Here is a 21,581-nt window from a genome sequence, read left to right as displayed (position 1 = left end):
ATTTGTTAAAATAGGCTTATTCAGTTAATTCATGATCTCAAAGGACTGTGCCGCATGCTCAGGACACACTCAGGTTAAAACTGAACTCTCTTTATTCTTCAACCACTGAGCTTGTAAAGGGAATTGATGTACGTATTCAAAGTCCAGAACTGTATTAACAAGCTCACAGCATAGGAAGTCTTTATGGTCAGTGGTGACCGGGGGGCACAAGTGCAAAATAAGAGGAAATGAATTTAAAGGTGAGAACAGGAGAAGTGTTCTTTACACAGAGACTTGAAGGAGTCTGGAACAAGGCTACGGTTTTTAAAGCTGATTCAAGAAAAAGCTAGATGACATCCTTGGGCAAGTTAGCTGTTAGTACCCAAGGAAGTAGGAATGACAGAATGGCTCACTTGTAAATTATCTTGTATTAAAAAGTTTGCATCACTGTTAATGTGACTGGGAGCTGAGCCACAACTCTCCACTTTATGCAAAGCAGTGCACCTAAACATTGGTAAACAAACCCGGCAACCTCTTAAGCATTTCAAGGCTATCTGAAGACTGAGACTCCCACTGGTCTGTACCTCGTCTTAGTAGCCAGGCTTACATGCTCATTATGTGTTTGTAAGGGTGCATTTGCCTTTTAAATGCCTGTCTGTTTAGTTGTGTAAAATCTCTTGTAACAGCAATACCCAATGTTCCCGATTGACAGCACCACATTTTCTGAGATTGTGTTGGCTTGTCCCGAAACGGAAAGAGACCTGTTCTTTCACAAGTAGTCAGAGCTGCTAATTCAACACCTTCCAGAGGCAGCAAATAAAAACTCAACACATTCACCTCACAGGCAGAAAGCCCTGCAGTATTATCTCTACAGAGTGAGAAGTACTTTCAGCACTGTGTAGGGCTGGCTAAAAGAGGCTGTCTGTTCCTCTCCTGTCATTGGCTGTTGCTATAACAATAGAGGTGGGGAGGCAAGCAGGAAGGCGGGGACAAGCTCTGATTATAAAATACTTCAGTGAAACACATTTGTTGTTTTTTTTAGTCAGAACTGTGCACATGAAGAGGACGGCTGCTTCTGACCACGGCCACAGAAAGGACCCTTAACTCACATCTCCTGCCAGCAGCAGACCTAATCATTAGTCTACACTGGGGATTATATTTCTTAGTGCTTATCAAGAGAGACCTGGAGCTGAAGGAGTAGGGCTCCTGTTCTCACTGCTATCTTCCCTCTTGTAAGTATTAAAGCCCTGCTTGCTGTCTCTGTTAAACATCTGTATGTGATTAGAAAACTAGAAACAGTCACATTACTGCCCCTACAGGTGTGTGCTGTGTTTCTGTTCCAGACCAAAGTATATCCAAAATGTATCTGTGTACAAGGGAGATACAGGTTTGTGGTTTAGGGGATGGTGTGCAAAGCAACAGTATGTTCAGTAGCTCAGTGGTTGGAGTGCTGCACTGCAGTGTGTGCAGTAGCTTTGTGTTGGAGTGCAGGTGTTCAGTGGTTCAGTGTTGTCAGAGTGCTGGGCTGCAGTGTGTTCAGTGGCTTAGTGGTTGAAGTGCTGCACTGCAGTGTGTTCAGTGGCTCAGTGGTCAGCATGCTGAGCTGCAGTGTATTCAGTGGCTCAGTGCTGGAGTGCAATGTGTTCAGTATCTCAGTGCTTGGAGTACAAGGCAGCTCTGTGTTGAGTCGCTGAATGGCTGAAATGTGGAAGTGTGGTGCAGAAGTATCTAAAAGAAGCATATTCAGTAGCTACATGGTGAAATGGTTAGGATTTTGGGCTGCATTATGTTGGGTAGAGTAGTGGCCAGAGTGCTAGACAGTGGTGTGTTCAGCAGCTCAGCAGTTGGAGTGTTGAGGAGAAGTATCTCTAGAGATTGAATGGTTAACAGTGCTGGAAGCAATGAGCTCAATGGGTCAGTGAATACAGTGCTGGAATGTGGAAGTCAGTGGGCTTGGTTAAACAGCTCAGTGCTCAGGTTCCTACTCTGTATTATAAAACTGAAGGTTTAAACTATTAGGTGTCTGCAGTCCTGGCCTACGTCTGGTACCACATTAAAAAATTATGTGGAGCAGGACTAGTGCTTGAACTGGTTAAGGAACATATTATGCAAAATTCACTAAATGCAAATTGTTTTAACTGGAGGTCTATTCCCACTGCTACAGCATGAAATTGTAAAGTGCATTTCATACTGAGATGTAACCTAGGTTGTAGAAACAGAGTTTCTCATTAGAATTTTGCATGCTATGAACTGCAAGAGTTGAAGAATGATTTTTTTTATTTTACATTAAATCGAACCTGCACCTTCATGCAAGTTAAAAATACAAAATGGTTTTTGGAAAGTGAAAAACCAAAGTAATAAATGCAAAAACTCTGAAATAGACAGAAAAATGCATTTTGTATTAACTGAGGCTACCACGTTCCATGGGAAATGATAGATGTTTAAGGATGCAATGCAGTCATCTGAGAAAAAGGGATATACTGTAAAATTACTTATGATTGGTTCTGCCAAGAGTCTTGTCTTCATAGGTGGCAGTGCTGTGTCATTGAAGCTGTTCTTAGCTGGTTGCACGTCTCTTTTCTAGTTTCATATGATGAACATTGCCACTCAGTGGTAAGATGCAGTTATTACAATTGTTGGCCACTGGAACTACTTAGCTAAACACAAAGCAACAAACGTAATCAATTAATTGGCCAAGGGAAAAGAGTCTGGTTTTCTAAGGCAGCAAATTAAAATGATAGGGTGAGTTTTAAATACATGAACACAGATCTTCTGGCCCATTACATTACAACACATGAGGACAGCACTCTGGTCTTGCTGGCCACAGAATCATCCAGGAACTATGAGACAATGCACTATTTTAGGCTTTTTAAAAAATGGATTCAAATTAACATTGAACTCAAGGAAATAAAGTAATTTATAGGTCAGTATCTCAGCACACTTTGGATTTCCTAATAGAGTTTCTCTGTATGGACTTCATGGAATGCTGAGACTTGCTCTCAACTGGTTAGGTTTTTGTCTGTAATTTCTAACACATTCATTTGTTAATTTATGTTTGGGACAGGGATGCAGGATGGAATTGCAAGACTGCAGAGAACTGTTCATTAATCAGATTGTAGTGCTGGGCTGCAGTATGTTCAGTTGCTCAGTAGCTCTAGTGCTGGACGGCAGTGTGTTCAGTATCTCAGTGGATGAAGACTTGGCAGGAGGGAGCTCAGAACTACCTGTATGTGCTATCAATTCCCGTTATAAATATCTGTAACAGAGGCACCACTTATGCCAGTCCAAACACCAACAGCTAATTCACTGTAATTGTGTAGCGTAAGCCAGTGTTTATCTCATGTTCAGGTGACTTTTATTTGCATTCTTACAAAAACATTGCTTGGAGCTTTTTGAAATGATTTCATAGAGATAAAAGCAAAAACAACTTGTCGCTTTGCCTTTGCATTCCTGTTCCTTTGACGGCTGTGTTTTTAACAGCACATGAATCTGCTTGCCATCTTCTTCAGGATTAAAATCCAGGGAGACTGTAGCTGTGAACAGACTTCTGTTACACCTTGCAGTTTTGGACGTAACCACGAAGCAGTTATATCTTGTTTGTAAGCCTACAGCAAACTAATGAGAACCCACAAAGGAATTGTGTAAACCTAGCATTGTAATAGCTCTCTATCAGGAGGCTATTAAACTGAATGAATGCAATGGATTCATTAATCACAGGCAAGCATTCATTTAACAGGGGCCCTAGGTGATTAGTGATGTTACAATATAAATCACCCAAGCACCCAAATAAGGATCAAGGAGGATAAGGAACAAAAAGTTCCGTGACCAACTGAAATTTTAATGATAAATCTCTTCTCATTTTGTTTGTTTAGTATTGAAATATCGGACATTTGGAAGAACAGACACTTCTAGGTCAATTAGAGTCAGTTCCTGTGGTTTCAATGGTGGGAAGATAGCCCATTAAATGTAATCATTAAATGAATTTAATGTGGGAGTTCGCCCACAGATGAAAATCAAGCCCCCTGTGTTCATACCTCAATGATATAGACTAGGATGTCTTCCAAATGAAAACAAAAGAAAGAACATCAGTTCATGCTACTGGAGGAGAGAAAAGTTTGTGAAAGCAGGAGTTCTGATGGCTTTGCGCTAATGGGCATCAGACAGTGATGTTGAATAATCCGAATCTCTCTCCCATGCGCTGAATCAGTAAGACCGCCAGATCGTGTTGTACCAGAGAGTGAGCCAGGACCCTCCTCAGCATGTGCCCGAGCAGTAGCAGCTCTGGAGTCTTGCATGTTCACACAGACGTCATGGTCACCTGCTTCTGTCCTTCTACTGTCTCATAGCCAGCACGGCCAGCACTGCTCGATCTGGGACCACAACTGCCCCCATTCCCCAGTATGAACTTTACTGTGGTGTTAGCAAGGCTCAACACCACAGAGACTATATCAAAACATATTTACAAACATACAAGCATTTATTTTTTCTATGTATAAATGATCTTTACATACACATTACTAAATATGGTTAGATGAATGCTTGGATGCATGGTAGGATCTTTAATATAATCTTTAAAAATAGTTAATTTACATGTTATTGCTTAATGAACTATATACTATGACTATATACTCCAGTGTCAGATCAACAAGTACAGTATTAAATCCCTACCTTTTAAAAACATGCTTTTCCAGTATTCTAGAGGTAAATTTTGAGATTCATTCATGCCATATGGATACTGTGGTTCAGATGGAGCTCTGGGGGTTTTGAGCTGTACAAAGATTTGTGTTCTCATGCCTGGAGATAAAGGCCTGTGCATTTTCCTTAACAGCCATGCGCTGTTGGTGACTGAAAAACCAAAAGGTTAGATCTATTATTGCAGAGTAGAGGTCTCTGCTAAAAGCCAAGAGCAGCACACTCTCCGTGCAGCAGAGGCAAGAGAGAAAAGGTGCTGGCTGAGCAAAGACAGCTGCTTTGGAATAATAAATACACGTAAGTTCATAGCAAGAAAGTTCACAGCAAGGAACAGAGAAATAAGGCAATTTGCATAGCAGTAGGGCGAGGTCTGCGAACACTAATGCTAAATTTGTATCAGAGGGCTGGGAAATAAATGACAACTGGGCTCCTTATTTACATCACAGACAGGTGAATTCCTCATCGCTGTGGCCAGCCAGAATAGATCAGATGACTGTTCCCCACACAATCTTCGCCAAAGCTTCAACAAAAAATCTTCCTGTAAATGACTCAACAAGTCATTAGTTCCAGGAGCAATATCATATTCTTTTTTATTTTATTTGTTTTATGTGATGAATTAGCCAGGGGAAATCTAATCTGTGTTGGCTGTGCTTTGTGCCCATGGCCCAAAGACGGCTAAGTGAATGAATTCTCCTGAACAGCATGTGAGCCGGCAGTGCTGAATGTAGTCTGATCATGGGCATGGACGTGACTTTCTGCAGAGGTTCAGGGACATGCTGAATTATGACAGTCTTTTGGTAAAGTGCATTTGATGTCTTGCTCATTTTAATCATTTGTCATTCCAATGCATTTGTGTGCCCTGTACCTCACACTATGTAAGCAGCAAGTCTGAAACTTTGAAAAGTGCATTGTCCTTTGTACTGAGCTATGCTGATTAGCTTACAAAACATCTTTATCTCGGTATGCCCTTCAGGACTGTCAGACCAGTCCCTGACCTGATATTTGTGAATGGGGCAGTTCTGTGTCCTGCAGACACTGGTTAGAGCCAGCCATTGCTTGAAAGGCAGATAGAAACTCAGGAGCAGTGAACAGCACTGCTGATTGATTTCTCTATACATATACAGTATAAATATGGATCTATCTTATATGCTACAATGTTGCGAAATTATTTAACTTTTATGCATATATAGTACACAATAATGCATTAAACGTGAAAGCCAAAAGCAAAACTAAATTAATGATTAAAAGCTGTAGTGAAAAAATAGATCTTTAAATGGGTTTTTTAAATCTCAAAGCTTGCAGAGTCTCTAATGGATTAAGGCAGTGCGTTCCACGGACAGAGCACTGTACAAGAGAAGGCTCTATACTTCATTGGGTGAAGCCTGGTTTTCGACAGAGAAAGAAGACCTTAATCAGTAAATATTAGATTAAAAGATGGACTACACTCATTCAATAATAACTTCAGATTGAGAATTTAGTGCCTTATACAACATTAGGAGAAACTTAAAGTCATCTTAATTCCACATACAGTATGTCATCATTATCATCTATATTCCGTGTCTGTACATTTCAGCGTTTTCAGCTCTGAACATGCAGTAAGCATATCTATGCATTATCATGGACACATAGGTTTATGTATACATTTATAAGATTATATATGTAGATTTAGATTGAGTATGCAATTGCATACAGTTAAACATGAAACGAAGGGGTTCATTAAGATAAAGAGTTACAAGAGGACGAACTGTGAGAAGATTCCAGCTTGATCTCTGGGATTGTTTTCCCATCAACACGGTCTTATCCCTGCCTGTCTGTCCAATGGCAATCCTCCACTGCACTCACTTCCTTAATCCATTAGGCCAGAGGCAGTGGCAGTGACTTATTCCCAACATTTATTTTCGGATGTTACAGGTTTTATTGTTCTACTTTCTTAGCTTTATTCATAAAATCATCGGTGATACTAAATTGAAACCACTGAACACTGCATGCCCATCTTTTCTGATGGTGCAGCCTCCTTCCTCGTGTGATTTCTGGGATGCTTTTGCTCTTTCCTGTCAAGAGCAACATTTCCGTTCCATTCCAACAGTCTGTCAGGTCCTCCAGATGTCTAGTGTTCACAAAACTGCAGAAAATGTAGGTTTCAGATTAGCTTTAAGTAAAGACTCTGAAGTCTAAAACAACAAAAAATCACCTACAAAGCTGAACAAATAGTTCCTGTTTTTGGTCCAATTTAAAGTCCCGAGTTCACATTCCATGAGTTTTGAAGCAGGGTTACTCGGCAACACTTGTTTTAAGAAACATTAAGAAAAGGGCACCTGAAGATGAAGATTGGCTTGTCATGGCTAACCTATTACAGAGTGCAAAACCTTCAGACTGATAAAAATGCAGGTTTAGGAGGATGTATTTTCTTGCACAAATTGGAACATTTGCAATGAACCAGAAGAAGGATCTGCCTCCTTCTTTGTGTTTCAGAGAGCCAAAAAGACCTCAAAAATCAGTCAGGCCTGAAAAGCGGTGTGCCGTGGTTATATCCAGTTCTCTCCTGTGTCTGTTGCTGGGTTTTGTTTCATGCAGGAGGGATGGTTTACTGGTTAATTTCAGTGGTATTGTTGAAATAGTTGTACGGCATCACTAAGAGGCAGGCCTGGACGGGATTTTACTATGTCACTTCACCCCCTCCTTCCTCCTGGGAAACCAAACATGCCTGGTTTCTAGACATAGAAAGATGGGCTGCGCTAGAACTTCCTGTTACATCAATCATTGACATGGTGTAACAATTGCCCTGGGACATCACAAACACCACAGGCTGGGTGCTTACAGATACGCAACTGGAGGACAGTTAGATCCGTGTGACGATAAAGTGGCAGATTTATTGCAATCAACTGGACCACGCATTGCGCATTGAGCCGATTTGAATTCCCTCTCGTCTGAAAAGTGATGCACAAGTGATGCATCATCCTCGGATGCGGGATTCAGCAGACCTAGGAGTTCTAGGTTTCAGAGAGACCGGATCCAGATGAGGACCTGCTAGCCCTCTGTCTTGTAATCCGTTCTTCTGTTTTACACAGCAACCACACAGCTGTTCACAGCTGTTCAACCACACAGCAACAGGAAGACACGCAGCCTTGATATGAGGTTTCAGCGCAAACACAACATAATTGACTCAGATTTTAATATCCGACAGACTGAGAGCGCCACACACTTCCCACCTGCCTAGAATATTCTACCCTGCACCCATCCGTGATAAGCTTTCAGCAGTGAGGTAATCCTCCACATATTCTTTCTGATTTTTAATATTCAGAAAGGTTGAAAATGTTCTGCTTCATATTCTAGCCTAATGTGTCAAGGGCACCTCACTGCTATCTCATTCATGGCAGTTATCAGAGACTGCAGCACTGTCAAACCAAGCACTCACCTCAGGTAAGGCTTTTGTTCCTTTTAGTTTTAAAATAGAAAGCTGGCTTTCTTTCTTCCTTTAAAAGGTGTCTGAGCCCTCCAGGGCATGAATGAAGAAACTGTGAGGTACTGACCTAAATGCACAAGGTTCAGTGGAATGATTGAAGTCTCAGTTAGATTAAGCCAGTGAGATAGGGCATTGGTTGTATCCCAACAAAGGACACAACAGGGAGAAGGAGACAATGCCAGACTGACGATCTGAATGATCAATGACTAGAGCCAAGGTCGCAGCAATGTGCTGCACTTCATTTATAGCTCATAACCTGGCCCAATCTACAGTGGAAAGCATGGATCCCTTGTGCATACTGTTTCCATCTTTACAGAAACTAGGAAGTCTTTAGCTAGTTCTGCAGCAAATATTAAATACTTTCAGGCAACACTATACATTTGGCTAATCAGGATAACACGTGTGAGCACAGTTTCACCAATCTAAGCTTTAAAGGAGAAAGTGTGGAACCATGTGCACAGAACTCCAATAACCCTAGGTGATAAGCTTAGCTCAATTAAAATATACTACACTACTTTTTCACTACTTAGAGTCTTCTTCCTTGCTGAGTGCAACACAGCTCCACAGCTCAGAACTATGAGGCTTTAATTGGTTGTGAAGCGTGCAGCACAAATGTTCGTGCTTTGATTCAAACACATTCACGACAGTTTCCTGACAGTTTCAGAGGAAACCTGCTTTCCAGATGCATTTTCTTCACGCATGCCATACACCCTTCACGTGGGTGAAAGAGGTAGAAACGCACTTTCTCAATGACCAACCTCTCCTATTCAAGGGTCAGTTAAATACTGCAGGTTTCTCCCTGTTTCTCCTTATTGGCAACAGCTGTTTGATCAACCTCTGCACAGGGATGAAACACCTGTTGATTCTCTTACCTGACTAAGTACTTAGTTTAACAGGCTCCAGGCTCTCCATAAAGACCTCAGTCGTAGAATGTGGACTCCTGTCAGCAGCCGCAGAGTGTTCCCGAAACTCAGTGGCAAGTTGGTATGAAGGACTTGCAGGTGAATAGGAATGCTAATTAAGTCCTTTCACTGAAGTATATATATGTATATTACTTGACAACATAATTTCAAGTTGCTCACCTTTCGAATGTGTAATGACATTCTGGTCACACTTTTCTCCTCCTCAGCACTAATGATTGAAAATCATAATCAGTTACAATGAGGTTAGAGTTAGTACTGTATATACTGTGTAGATGTTCTGTGAAGGTGCTACAGAACCTCAGTTAATCTATTAAATATCTACTAAACCTTTAATTATACAGTGTACTCTAAAGTATTACCAAAACCATCCCTAAAAAACATCTTTTAGAATTGAAAGTATTTAGTGTCTCTGTACACCCTTAGCTGCAGGAACAGTCCCTGATTCCACTTTTGAATCAAGTCACAGGAGACTGAAAAAAAAATGCTGTTGATACTGACATACCAGGATTCTTTTGAGGAAAGGCCAGATGAGATTTTGAGGATCAACTGGCTGAGGGCAATTTCTCTGTTTTGCAACCAGTCCTAACACAGGCAGGTAAGTATTTAAGGCTGGCACATCTACCTATATCTAAAGACCTGTTCTTGACTCAGAGTTACCTGGATGACGGGCGACTGCCGGCCATGAGAATGAATCACCTAGTACCCCTTAGGTGACACAAGCCAGTAGGCAGTGTGGGACAGCTCTTTTTAGCATTTACCACAGAACACCACAATAAAACTACAGCAAAGCACACCAAAGACCACACAAGGCAAACCATAGTGACTTATTATTAGAGCAAGACCTTGGAAAACGACGGCATAGCAAAGACATGGTGGAAGTGTAGTAAAATTGCAAGAATACAGTGTATTTCACTGTGGTGAACTTCCACAAAGGGCAGGTGAAGGGCTGCCAAGCAAGCTCTGTGGCTTTGGACAAGGGTTGTTTCCACTCCCAGATTCTCATTTAGGAACTCTGGCTAACTTTCAGTAACAGTCTTTGTTATTTTATCCCCACAAAGACCTTCTACCAGCTGCAATTCAGGAATAACAAGAATAGTATTTAACAGCAACATGGTTGAGGGGTCAGGTGGACACTTGTATGGGGGCGGTGAGCAGATGGGGAAAGACAGGAACAGAGCCTAGAAGCAGATTTTATAAGGACTGACTGGTCTCTAAAATCCTCCCATTTTCAAGTTTAGCTTAAAAAACGACAATAAAAAGAGAGTTTGAAGGAGTGGGGTTGGTAGCCTGCAATGAAAGAGTACTGTAATTAAAGAAGTTCAGCCAAGTTCAAGTCCTGCTTTTTAAACTAATATAATAAATATTGATAACATCAGTGTGGTTACAGAGCATAATATTTGAGGAACTACATATTCAGCACAAATTTAAAGTGGATCATCTGAAAACAGTGAAAATCAAATAAACTTCTTTGTTTCTAACAAAACGGTTTTGCACTGAAATGTTTTTATGAAATGAGTGTCATGAGCAAAGTAAAATGGCTGAAACCGACTAGGAAACTGGGTGTCTCTTCTGCCCCCCTACAAACAGCGCAAGCGATGGAACCCACCTCATTCGTTAGTACTGCGTTTGTGCCGGTTTGTGCCGTTGAAAGTAGTGTTTGTGCTGATTTCGTTCCCGAGATATAAAGCCATCTTTTTTTGCTTCTCTGTTTGAATTTCTCTGTATTAAATGCAAGATCCACGACCGGTCAGAGAAACAAAATTGCAGAACTGTTACTCTCGCACCCGTAACAGAGCGCTTGAACTCGGCAGACAGGGTCGCTGGAGGTCAAGGTCGCCGTGCATGGTCACGTGATCACCCGAAAAAGAAGGCGCTATATCTTGGGAACGAAAGCAGCTGGGAAGCTACTTTCAACGGCACAAACGCAGCATTAACGAATGAAGGGGGTTTCATCGTTTGGGCTGTTTGTAAGGGGGCCAGCTTCACGGATCTTGTCTCTTTCCCTGTTTTTATGCTCCAAATTCACATTTTCTCTCGAAATCCAGGTTTTCAGACTTTTCACAGCACAGCATGAATCAAACTTGAGCAAATTTTGCCCTTGGCTGACATCACAATATGTCTGTGTGTGCCTGACAAGCCAGAGCTGTAGTCAGTAAACAAGATAAATGGAGCGCATCCTGATTTGGAACATGTTCCTGGCAGAGCAATTAAGTGCTTCGAAACTGAGCAAAATTAGAATGAAAGGGTCATGCTCCTATTTAAGGGAGGGTTTTCTTTTTTAGAAAAAGGAAAAGAATATTAAAAAGATTGTGCTCGCCAGTGCTGGCAGAAATGAAACCTCCTGACTCCTCTACTCTCACTTGTCTTAAAAAGCATTAATTTGCACAGTGATCTGAGTGTACAAAAGACATGCAAATTGGAGGCTGCCTTGGTGTATTGCACTCCTACAGCTGCAGCCAGACCCTAGAGGGACTCGCTTTAATTTTCCTCCCTGTCAAGACAGTCTGATGCTTCTGCTGCCACTGCACCTCTCTGCCTGTTGCCGATGAATGATGGGGCTGGATGGGATTTAAGTCAACTCCCAGCAGTTCTTTTTTTTAACATTACAAGAGGTCAATCAATTTTGATCCTCTATCAGACACAAAAAAAAAACATTCTCTTAGCAGGTGGTCTTCAATGTATACATTTTGTTCATATACAATTAACGCCTATTGAAAGGGAGACATGCAAAGATCTAGATTAAGACCAGCCTTTGACCGCTTCGCTGAGTGTAACTTCCAATGCCAGGTCTTGCTGGCTGCTGCTCTCATGTTTCCTCAATGAAAAATATTGAGCTGGTGATTTGTGAATGGTCAGTGGATCTTAACAATGGGCTTGAGAGTTTTGAATGGTCAGTGGGTCTAAGATCTGATCTTGTGATTTGTGAATGGTCAGTGGGTCTAAGATCTGAGCTTGTGATTTGTGAATGGTCAGTGGGTCTAAGCACTAGACTTATGGACTTTTAATTTATTAATACATCTTATTTGGCAGACAAAAGTAACTGCATCTGTGTTTTATTGCCAAGAATGAGCCCTGTTAAACATCCACTGGCTCTCAGTTCAAGCTGAGCTATCTCGGGACCAGGGGCAAGCCAGGGGCTATAACTTGAGAACTACAGTGCTAGTAACAGCAGCCTTTGTTAATAATCCGTGTGTAAAGCTTAGAAAGTGTAGGAAAAAATCACTATGCTTCTTGCTTCCATAAATAGTCTCACATGTGTGACATGCCTGAATCAGACAGAAAAATCTTGTGTTTTTTAAACAGATTTACATGTATCTTGAAGAAACACAATGATATTAAAGTTGTTACACTTTACATGAGCAACTTAAGGTTTAGTATATATCCAATTGCACAGGAACCGATTAAACTGCAGTTTCCTTGAAAAAGTCTCAATATCAAAGATTAGAGGATAACCTCTGCCTAAGCGTTTACATAATCAGAAACCAGCAAATCAAGTTATGAGTTTCTTTCATAGCAATACTCATTAGATTAAAAAGAAGAATATCTTCTAGATGTTATAGCACAAGATGTCTAAAATGCCACAACATCAAAGTGCTGATAATGACTAGATATTTTAACTAGTGCCTATAAAATCCCTGTGCTTAAATATTAAAAGAAAAAGATAAGTAATTGATCTTAAATACTTTTTGGAAATTTTTCATCTCGCAGTGTCAAACCTTTGAGATATTGAGAAATTGAGATATAGCGCCTTGTTTTCCCGGTGATCACTTGACCATGCACAGTGACTTTGACCTCCACAGTGACCCCGTCAGCTGAGTTCAAGCGTCTGTTACCGGTGCGAGAGTAACAGTTCTGCAATTGTGTTCCCCTGTTTGCCCGGGTGGGGGACGGGGGTGGATTTTGCATTTAATATCAGAGTCTTCTGTGCCTTTGTGTGAGCAGGAAAATTAAATTTGTCACGAATATCACATACCCTAATCAGAAGAGTTGCGGGTGTAGTCTCAAAAAGCGAACACTAGCAAACAATTGCATGTTCTTACCAAGAGGCTTTAACTAGCACTTCTTAATACTTAATAGCGGTGTACTTTTTTAAAAATCTGAAGAAGTGATCAGTTTCTCATCGTCTCCTTCTTAAATACAGACGCGCACCAAGGGACGTGTAAAGATTCGACCCGTCAGTAGAGCCACGTGTTCAAAAAGGCTTGAATCTGCTACTTTACGAACAACAAGACCACTGTTGCACTTTTTTATGCAAAACACATTCGTTAACGTGAAAAAGAACCAGCGTGTTTTTAAGGGGCACTACGTACAAGGTTGTCGGGGGAAGTAAATAACACATCCGAGAAGCAACACTGGAAAGTCCACCGTCTCACACCTGTGGACCGCGACAATATTGGAAACATATTTTTTTATTTTCACATAACAGAAGAGAACATATACAGTATCTGAATTATTTAATAAACTGTCATTATCCGTGTGTTTGTATTTACAGGGGGGTCTTATGCGCAAACATGAAGCGATGAGCTCACAGTCCTTTTATCTTTGTGTTTCTGGTCAGTCCTTGGTGTAGAATACAGCGTGAGGGCACACCTGCCCTCTGAAGACACCGGTATGGGTGCCTGTTAGATCCTCAGGTGAAGTCGAGTCTTCTGCAGTCTGCAATGTAATGACCCAGACATGTTTGCTTGTCCAGCTCCATGAAGTTGCCCACCCGCCCGTCGAACAGCACAAACGACGAAACGCAAAGCAATCGTTACTGCTGCGTTTGTGCCGGTTTGTGTCGCTGTAAGTAGCGTTTGTGCTGCTTTCGCTTCCGAAATATAGCGCCTTGTTTTTTCGGGTAATAACGTGACTATCTACAAGAAGTTTACAGGTACCAACAAAGTCGATATTTGAACTCCTGATTGTGATGAAAACAATGGGGCAATTTTTTTTCCGAGTCTGTCTGGTCGGGTGGGGTGGATGTTTCAATATATTTCAATATAGTGCGTTCTTTTCCTGGCTGTGACGTCACTCTGTGTTCATAAAATCATAGTCACGACCACCAGATCTTTCAGTTGTGACCCCAGACTTTGCAGCCTTTACACGAATAAACTGTCTTACATTTAGGGAGGAGTAACTATGTTAGTTCATTGGGTTAGGTGTTTTCTTTTAATTTGTAACCATGTTCTCGAAAATATTTTGCTTGTGTACTCCTTTTATTGGTGAAGAGACACCAGTTTCCAAATTACCGCTGGTACAACACGAGAGCCCATATTCACATTTTTAGGTATTAGTTTCCAGACCGATATAATTTAACAATAAAAAACAAAATTGAAAGCACGAGCATAATAATATAATGATCATACACTTTACATTTCTATCCATTTTTGAATTACAAAGCAGAAGGTGTTTCCTTAAATATATGATTAAAATTGTTCAAATACCGTGTATTCATTACGGAAAGCAGCGGAGACAGTTATATTGTAAATTAAAAATGTATTTATTTCGAAGTGTACGGGACATTGTGAATCGATAAAGACGTTAAAAAAACAAGCCGGTGTAGTTATTTTGCAAATAAGTAAAGCATTTTAAAAATAGATTCTCATTGACAGTAAACAAGCCGATCCTCCTGCCGCTGCTAGCTCGAACAGCTCTCAGACCCGTGATTGGCTAAACCCCCGAACAGTTCGGGCTGCGATTGGGTGAAGCGTGAGAATCGACACTCTGATTGGGTAAAGCGCCACAGCGGAAGTTCTGTGTGTGCAGTATGTGCTGTATGAATATGCTGGATATACAGTAACACATCCACTGGTTTCCAATTACGGATCAATCTAAGAGAAGTCGCACTGAGGTCAAAACTGAACAGCAGACAAAGAATGCCATGGCATCCACAGCGCGTTCACGACTCCGATAGCATGTCACCATAGGAGTGCGCGCCTCACGATCACATCGCTATACCCATTGCGACTAGCGTATCACTGTCATGAGACCACTGTCGCGACATTAAGTCCATATATCGCGATATGACATACCCCGACAAAACGCCCCCCCCCATGTCGCGATATGACAAAACCGGTCACACCCATGTCGCGACATGAAGCCCGTATATCGCGATATGACATACCCCGGCAAAAGTGCCCCGCCCCCATGTCGCGACATGAAAGGCCCTATATCGCGATATGACAAAAGCGCCACGCCCATGTCGCGACATGAAGCCTGTATATCGCGATATGACTTACCCCGACATAATGCCCCACCCCCATGTCGCGACACAAAGTCCATATATCGGGACACGTCCTATCTGGGTATATCATATCCTGATATGAGACCTTTGTTGTGACAGCGGTGCCATGGTGGCATGGAAGCAAAGCGCCAGTCGTGATAGACACTGCAGTGATATACATGCCTTATACATGGGGTCCCTACCATGACATGCTGCGGAGGTCTTGTCGCGATGGTATCCCACAGTTATGCGTTTGGCAAGAGCGTGTCACGGTAGGGAAAGAAAAGGAAAACGTGACTTATAAAATAAAAACTATAGATCTTACAATCACTGTGATTTTACATACATTACAACCACAGGTTTATGTCATAGATGGTTGTCTTGTTGGCATGCGTCATGTCTTAGTATTATTCACATCTAAGGAGGCTCATATTTTTATGGATATAGATTCTCTTTAAAATGTTTAGTGTACGAGCTAAACTGTAACAGAGCGTTTGAACTCGGCAGACGGGGTCACTGGAGGTCAAAGTCATCGTGCATACTTACGTGATCACGGGAAAAACAAGGCATTATATCTCGGAAACGAAAGCAGCACAAATGTAGCACTAATAAATGAGGTGGGTTTAATCGTTTGTGCTGTCTGTAGGGGGGGGGGGGGGGGCAAATTCACGGAGCTTTTACCTTGTCTTTAAATATTCAGCGGACTTTAGCATAACATACCAGAAGAACGTGCACGCACGTATGGGTTTCAGAGGTTGGAGTAAATGTATCGCCCCAAGGGCAATATCGAGTAAGGCGCCATGAGAATAAAAACTGCGAAGGTATTAAAATATTAAGTTCTGAAGATCTTGTTTGATCCTTCATGATGCTTTTAAACTTGTATGAAACCCACGAAATTAGCATTCTATTTTCGACGCCAAAAGACACCTAATTTAGAAATTCGTGACGTCCCACAAGAATTAACAGTGAATTGTTATAGTCGCATTACAGTGCTAACCAAATCATCGTACCTTTAATTGCAAGAATGATCTGCTAATAAAAGCGTCAAATACATACTTTGAATGTATTTTAGCTCTGTAAACGTCGTTCACTTAAAAATACTGCAGGTCATTTAGAGGCGATCTGAATAGTTATCTGTAAAATGCACAATCGCATCTATCCGTCAATATTATCTTAATGTTATTCATGCATTCCAAAACTTGTAATTTGTTTACAGGAGAAATTTTAGAACCTCTTCGTGCTTAACTCCTACAGGTCGAGCATGTATCGAGCTGCTACAAGCAAAACGCGTGCACTGGGAAGCTCGATACATGCTCTGGGAAGCTGGGAAGCAGCTGGGAAATTACTTTCAACGTCACAAACCGGCACAAACGCAGCACTAACGAATTAGACCGGTCCAGTTCGCCTACGACGTTGTAGGGGGGCTGAGTGACGTCACACCCCCAAAAAAGAAGGCACTATATCTCGGGAAAGAAAGAAGCTGGCAAGTTACTTTCAACGGCACAAACCGGCACAAACGCAGCACTAACAAATGAGACCGATTTGGTTTCCTTACGACATCGTAAGGGGGCTGGGCGACGTCACCATCCCCGAAAAATCAAGGCGATATATATCGGAAACAAAAGCAGCACAAACGCTACTTTCAACGGCACAAACGTAGCACTAACGAATGAGGTGGGCTTCATCGTTTGTGCTGTCTGTAGGGGGGCAGCTTCACGGAGCTACTATAGTCTCGTGAAAAATTCTAAACTCTAAAGCTGCGTAAGTGTTCCACAAGTGTCAGACTGATCATTCCTGTCACTACACAGTGACAGTGATAACAGGGGCTGCTCAGGACACTGTCTGACAGAGTAGAGCCCACTGGTTCCTCCAGAAAAAAGCCTCAGTTGCAGGTGGGAGGAGCAGTCACAGACTCTGTGTGGGAGGCCACTGTGGCAGCAGGAATGTCGTCAGCACGGCCTTGAGAGCAGAGAACTGCCAGGAATGGGCAAAACCTTTAAGCATAATGCCTTGTTCTTACAAAAGAAAGGTTACAGTATACATAAGATGAGGTCATTCAGCCCATCTAGACTTAGTTGGTAGTAACTAATTGATCCAAGGATCTCACCCAGAAATTTTGTGAAAGTTCAAAAAGGCTTCTCCTATGAGGTTGGATAGCCTGTTCTATACTCCCACAACCCTTTGTGTAAAGACGTTTCTCCCGTTCTTAATGCACTTCCACTTGTGTCTGCTGGTTCATTTTTCACTGTTTAGTCTCTTTTACTGTTATAACATCTTTGTTTCAAATTGAGTTTGAGGCATGTTTGTTTAAGCCACATCACTGTGTTGTTCTGATATGGCTCATATATACTGTACATGTATATAAAGTGCTGAGTGGCTTTCTGGGATTATTAAACGTAAAACTTGCCACTCTTCAATTTTGTTCAAAAAAGGAACAAAAACACATCTGTGTCAACCGAAAGGGACTACCACAGAGATAATAAAGTGTCCGTTCTGATCTATTGTACGATCAGCATTACTAATTAAAAAGCAAATGATATGAGCAGAGTCTTTGGAATTTCCAGGGAATGTCATGATCAGGTGAACGAAGGTACCCTAGCTCAGGGATCATTCCAGTGTGTCTGTGCCAGGATTTTCCATGGGCATCATGCTCACTCTGTAATAAGAGCTTGGCTTTTGTGCTGTAAGGATGATTTAAACTCAAGTACCTTTAGAGCACTGATAAGATAATTGAACATGAAATGCCAAGTATGGTTCTGAAAATGGTGCTACTTTTTCTTTCACGCTTTTTAAATTGTAGGAAATCTAAGTGTACTGTACCAGCGTCTTCTAGCTTTCTAAAAGTAAAATACTAACACAATAAAATAAACAGGCACCAGCTGTTAGGTAATGAGTACATTTCTAATATTTCCATAAATTAGTAAACAAATGGTCAAATACTTAATATCTCAGGTTTAATAGAGGATAGTGAAAGTGTCCCTCTGCAGGACAGTTTTCACCTCACATTTTTAATTACCTTACTGCGTTTAAAACCTATTGATTCTTTCCAACTCATGGCAGCCAGTGGCTGTGTCTCTTTCCACAAGAGCAGGTGTCTCCAGCCCTGATCCTGCTGGTTTTGTAAATTCCCTGTTTTTAAAGATTGGCAACATCTGTAAACTACTGAAGAACTAATCAAGAAACCTGCTCAATTTAGAGAACTGTGTTTCTTAAGGGAAACTGCAGTCTCAATTTCTCAGACCCATTATTTAATCTCAGTAACAAATACGTTCATTGACAGTATAGAAAAAAATTACGAATTTAGAATTAAGTACAAAATCGAGAACTTTATGAATGTACTGTAAGTCACCATGTTGTCGCAAACCTCTGGTCTCATCACGGGCAAGAGTGAGAATTCCCACAAACCCTGACGTGACGCAGCCCTTCCTGCTCACTAGTCATTGTAATGACTAATGCAATGTGATGTACGAAAGAATACGTACAGGTTGAGCAGCAGATGTTTCACTGCATAAATGTTCCAGCTGTGATTTGTGATCTGCATGCAGAGTTAACAAATATGTTCCATTCATTGGCAAAATCGTCTTCAAGTTGAGAGCAATATTTCTATTGAATTAAAACGATTTATTCACAGGCCTACTTGTTTACACCGTAATAGAGCCGCTTCACGTCAAGTGAAGTTTTGTTGCCTCTTTCTAAATTACAGAATATGGCACTGCACATACCTGGAAATACCTTCTCATACCTACAAAATTGAAGGTTTTACAAGTTACTTGTAAGTTACTGAACATTGTACTTTTATTGTGGTTTGAAAAGAACTCATCAATGCTGATTCTTTCTAACTCCAAAATATACAAATAGTGTTGCAGTTCCCCTTAAGGGTTGCATAGTGCTTAGATACTGTATACAGTAAGTGATTTACAGATCATTAGGACTAAATTTAACATATCACCTGCTGAATTGATCATAATGTAATTGTTCCATGGCTTTATAAATTGGTGATTTAATGGTGCTTTAAAAGACCTGTTGGACTGGGGCTCTCCCAGACCAGGGGTGGTTGATCCCTGCTGTAGATAATGCAAAATTAGTAAGATAACACATAGAGCTGTCTGTTTGTTTTGTAATAGTTAGTATTTATAGAACTGCTGTACAAACACTATAAAAAAACATGATTTACACCAGAGTGCTGTATCACTCCCATCACAGCAGATTAAGCAAAGGTTCAAAGGTGTTTAGCTCTCCATATTCACAGCATGAGAAATCACTACAAGCTTTTTTCGTACTCAAAGTCTTCACAGACATGGATTTAGCATTGCAGTCACAGCCACTCCACCATGTGCAGTGCGGCCTTCAGACAATGGAGTGTGAAGTAGCAGATAGGGGCTCTGTACATGGAATAGAAAGGTGGCAATTTTCCCCAAATGTTTCCTTTACAAAGATAACACAGAAAGTGAATCAAATTAGTATGTTACATTTCCTTCAAACCTGTTAAAAGACTTGAACATAGGTGACACACCACAGTGATAGGAAATACACTATTGTACCTGTGTGTGCAGATCTTCATGGTCTCTTTAAACAGCAGCACCTGAAGAGCTGGGAGAAGCCATCAAAGTTGGTCCAGTTAAGACTATAACCAGCAGGAATGACAGTTCTCAGACACACTGGCCATCTAAGATTGAGATTGGACACCCCTGTTGTACATAAATGTGTCTGATAAACGGGCTTATAGTGGCAAATAGCATTAGCATGATTTTCAAGACACATAAGATGACACAGATATGGCACTCTCGGCCTACTCCACAGGGACCATTAAGGACCCTTTTCTGACATTTTTAGAGTGCCAGATGAATGTGGCAGCCAGATAAGAGCCTGCCCGGGCTTATCATAATAATGCTGATTTATGCTGTTTCCCAGATTCATTGCACTTCCCCTCCACACTAAAGGGGAAACAGCATGCACAAAATAGAGCCGTAAATTGTCAAAAGCGACACAGTCACTGCACCGTCGCACGGCTGGGGAATCTGTAGCTGGGAGAGAAATCCCTCTGACTCCAGGGCTCAGGCCAAGTCTCTGCTGTCACGGCAGCCCTGCTCCAAGCCAAAATCTCCCCACTATCCACCATTCCTCTTCCAGGTGACAATGCTCAACTGTTCCACCAGCACACAAAGCTTTTTTCTGCTCCACTGACTCCCAGATTCATGAAGCGCCAGGGATTGCCGTTTGCATCAGTCAGAAGGAAAGTTGCTCCTATGATTTGCAAATATTTAATTCTTGGGACGGCAAGAGGGAACCGGGCAGCCAGCCCTGCACAGAAGGCCCGGGGGTGGACAACCGTATTGCTCATTTCGTCTCACTCAGATCTCTCAGCTGCCCCCAAATTTTCTCCTCCTCAAAAATGTGCAAACAATTTTCACGTTAAAGTCACCTTCCAGCTGTAAATATACAGGGCACATAGATCTTTTTAGTTAAATCATTAAAACTGAGGATGTGGCCGGATAGGCCTTTTCCTACAAAACGTCACAGTGTCTCAGGAACAGCTTGCTGCCTCACCTCCGAGTGAGAGACGTTGCTGTGCAAAATGCCTCAAATTCTTAAGCCCTCTAACAGCTGTTTTAAAGAAAAGGGGAGGATATTTGCTTGAAATCATCTCAGCGATACGTGCAGATCCGTCCTTTATTTTTAAATTAACACATTCTGGGTTTTTTTCTCAGCTGGCAGACTAATCAAAATACAGTACACGAATGAACCACAAACTGTATATATCACACATTGTTCCACTCAGCAGTTCGAAAACCTTCCGCACTCTATTTTGCAAATAACTCTATTTTGCAAAGTGAACTATTTTTTACCTAACACAGAAAGTGTTGTCCACTAACTGTGCCACACAATTTAATGAAGTAAACAAAGTGATTCAGCAGCTGCAAAAGTCTGGATTTGTACCCAGCTTGTACTTTAGTAATTATGCCTGTGGTTATTAGCCATGTTATATCTGCACTGGGAAAGTCAACAATTGATTGTTCAGCTCTCCCCCCCTCCCAGCCTCATCAGATCAGATGCAGACTCTGAATAAGTGTTTTAGCACACTGAGCAAAACACCCACAGCTGACACTGTGTTTGATACATGCTCAACAACACTTACTTCATAGCTCTTTATAGTGGAGCGGAGGCTGTGTAGCTTCTGTACAATCAAGAAGAATTCAGACTGCAGGACCAGGGAGTATAGCACCCTCATTGCTATTAATACATTCCTCTTTCTTACACTCCAAGCAGATCCGCATGTTGATTCATTTCAGCTATTAGAAGCTGCAAGGCTTTATATACC

The 21,581-nt window shown here is 41.5% G+C and overlaps 1 protein-coding gene across 1 annotated transcript in view; it reads left to right on the top strand.

The window, feature by feature from the left end:
* The first annotated feature begins 1,004 nt into the window (after positions 1-1,004).
* The window catches only part of cdk18 (cyclin dependent kinase 18), a 63,944-nt gene continuing 43,367 nt past the window's right edge, over positions 1,005-21,581 (top strand). Inside the window, exon 1 of the mRNA XM_088920694.1 lies at positions 1,005-1,211. The gene's annotated coding sequence lies outside the window, so the exon portion shown is untranslated. The remainder of the gene's footprint in view (positions 1,212-21,581) is intronic.

Source organism: Atractosteus spatula, chromosome 7 (assembly GCF_055471065.1).
Source record: "Atractosteus spatula isolate fAtrSpa1 chromosome 7, fAtrSpa1.hap1, whole genome shotgun sequence".
In the NCBI taxonomy this organism is placed as follows: Eukaryota; Metazoa; Chordata; class Actinopteri; order Semionotiformes; family Lepisosteidae; genus Atractosteus; species Atractosteus spatula.
Note: the sequence above shows the minus strand (reverse complement) of the source record. Positions and strands in the feature narration are given on the sequence as shown.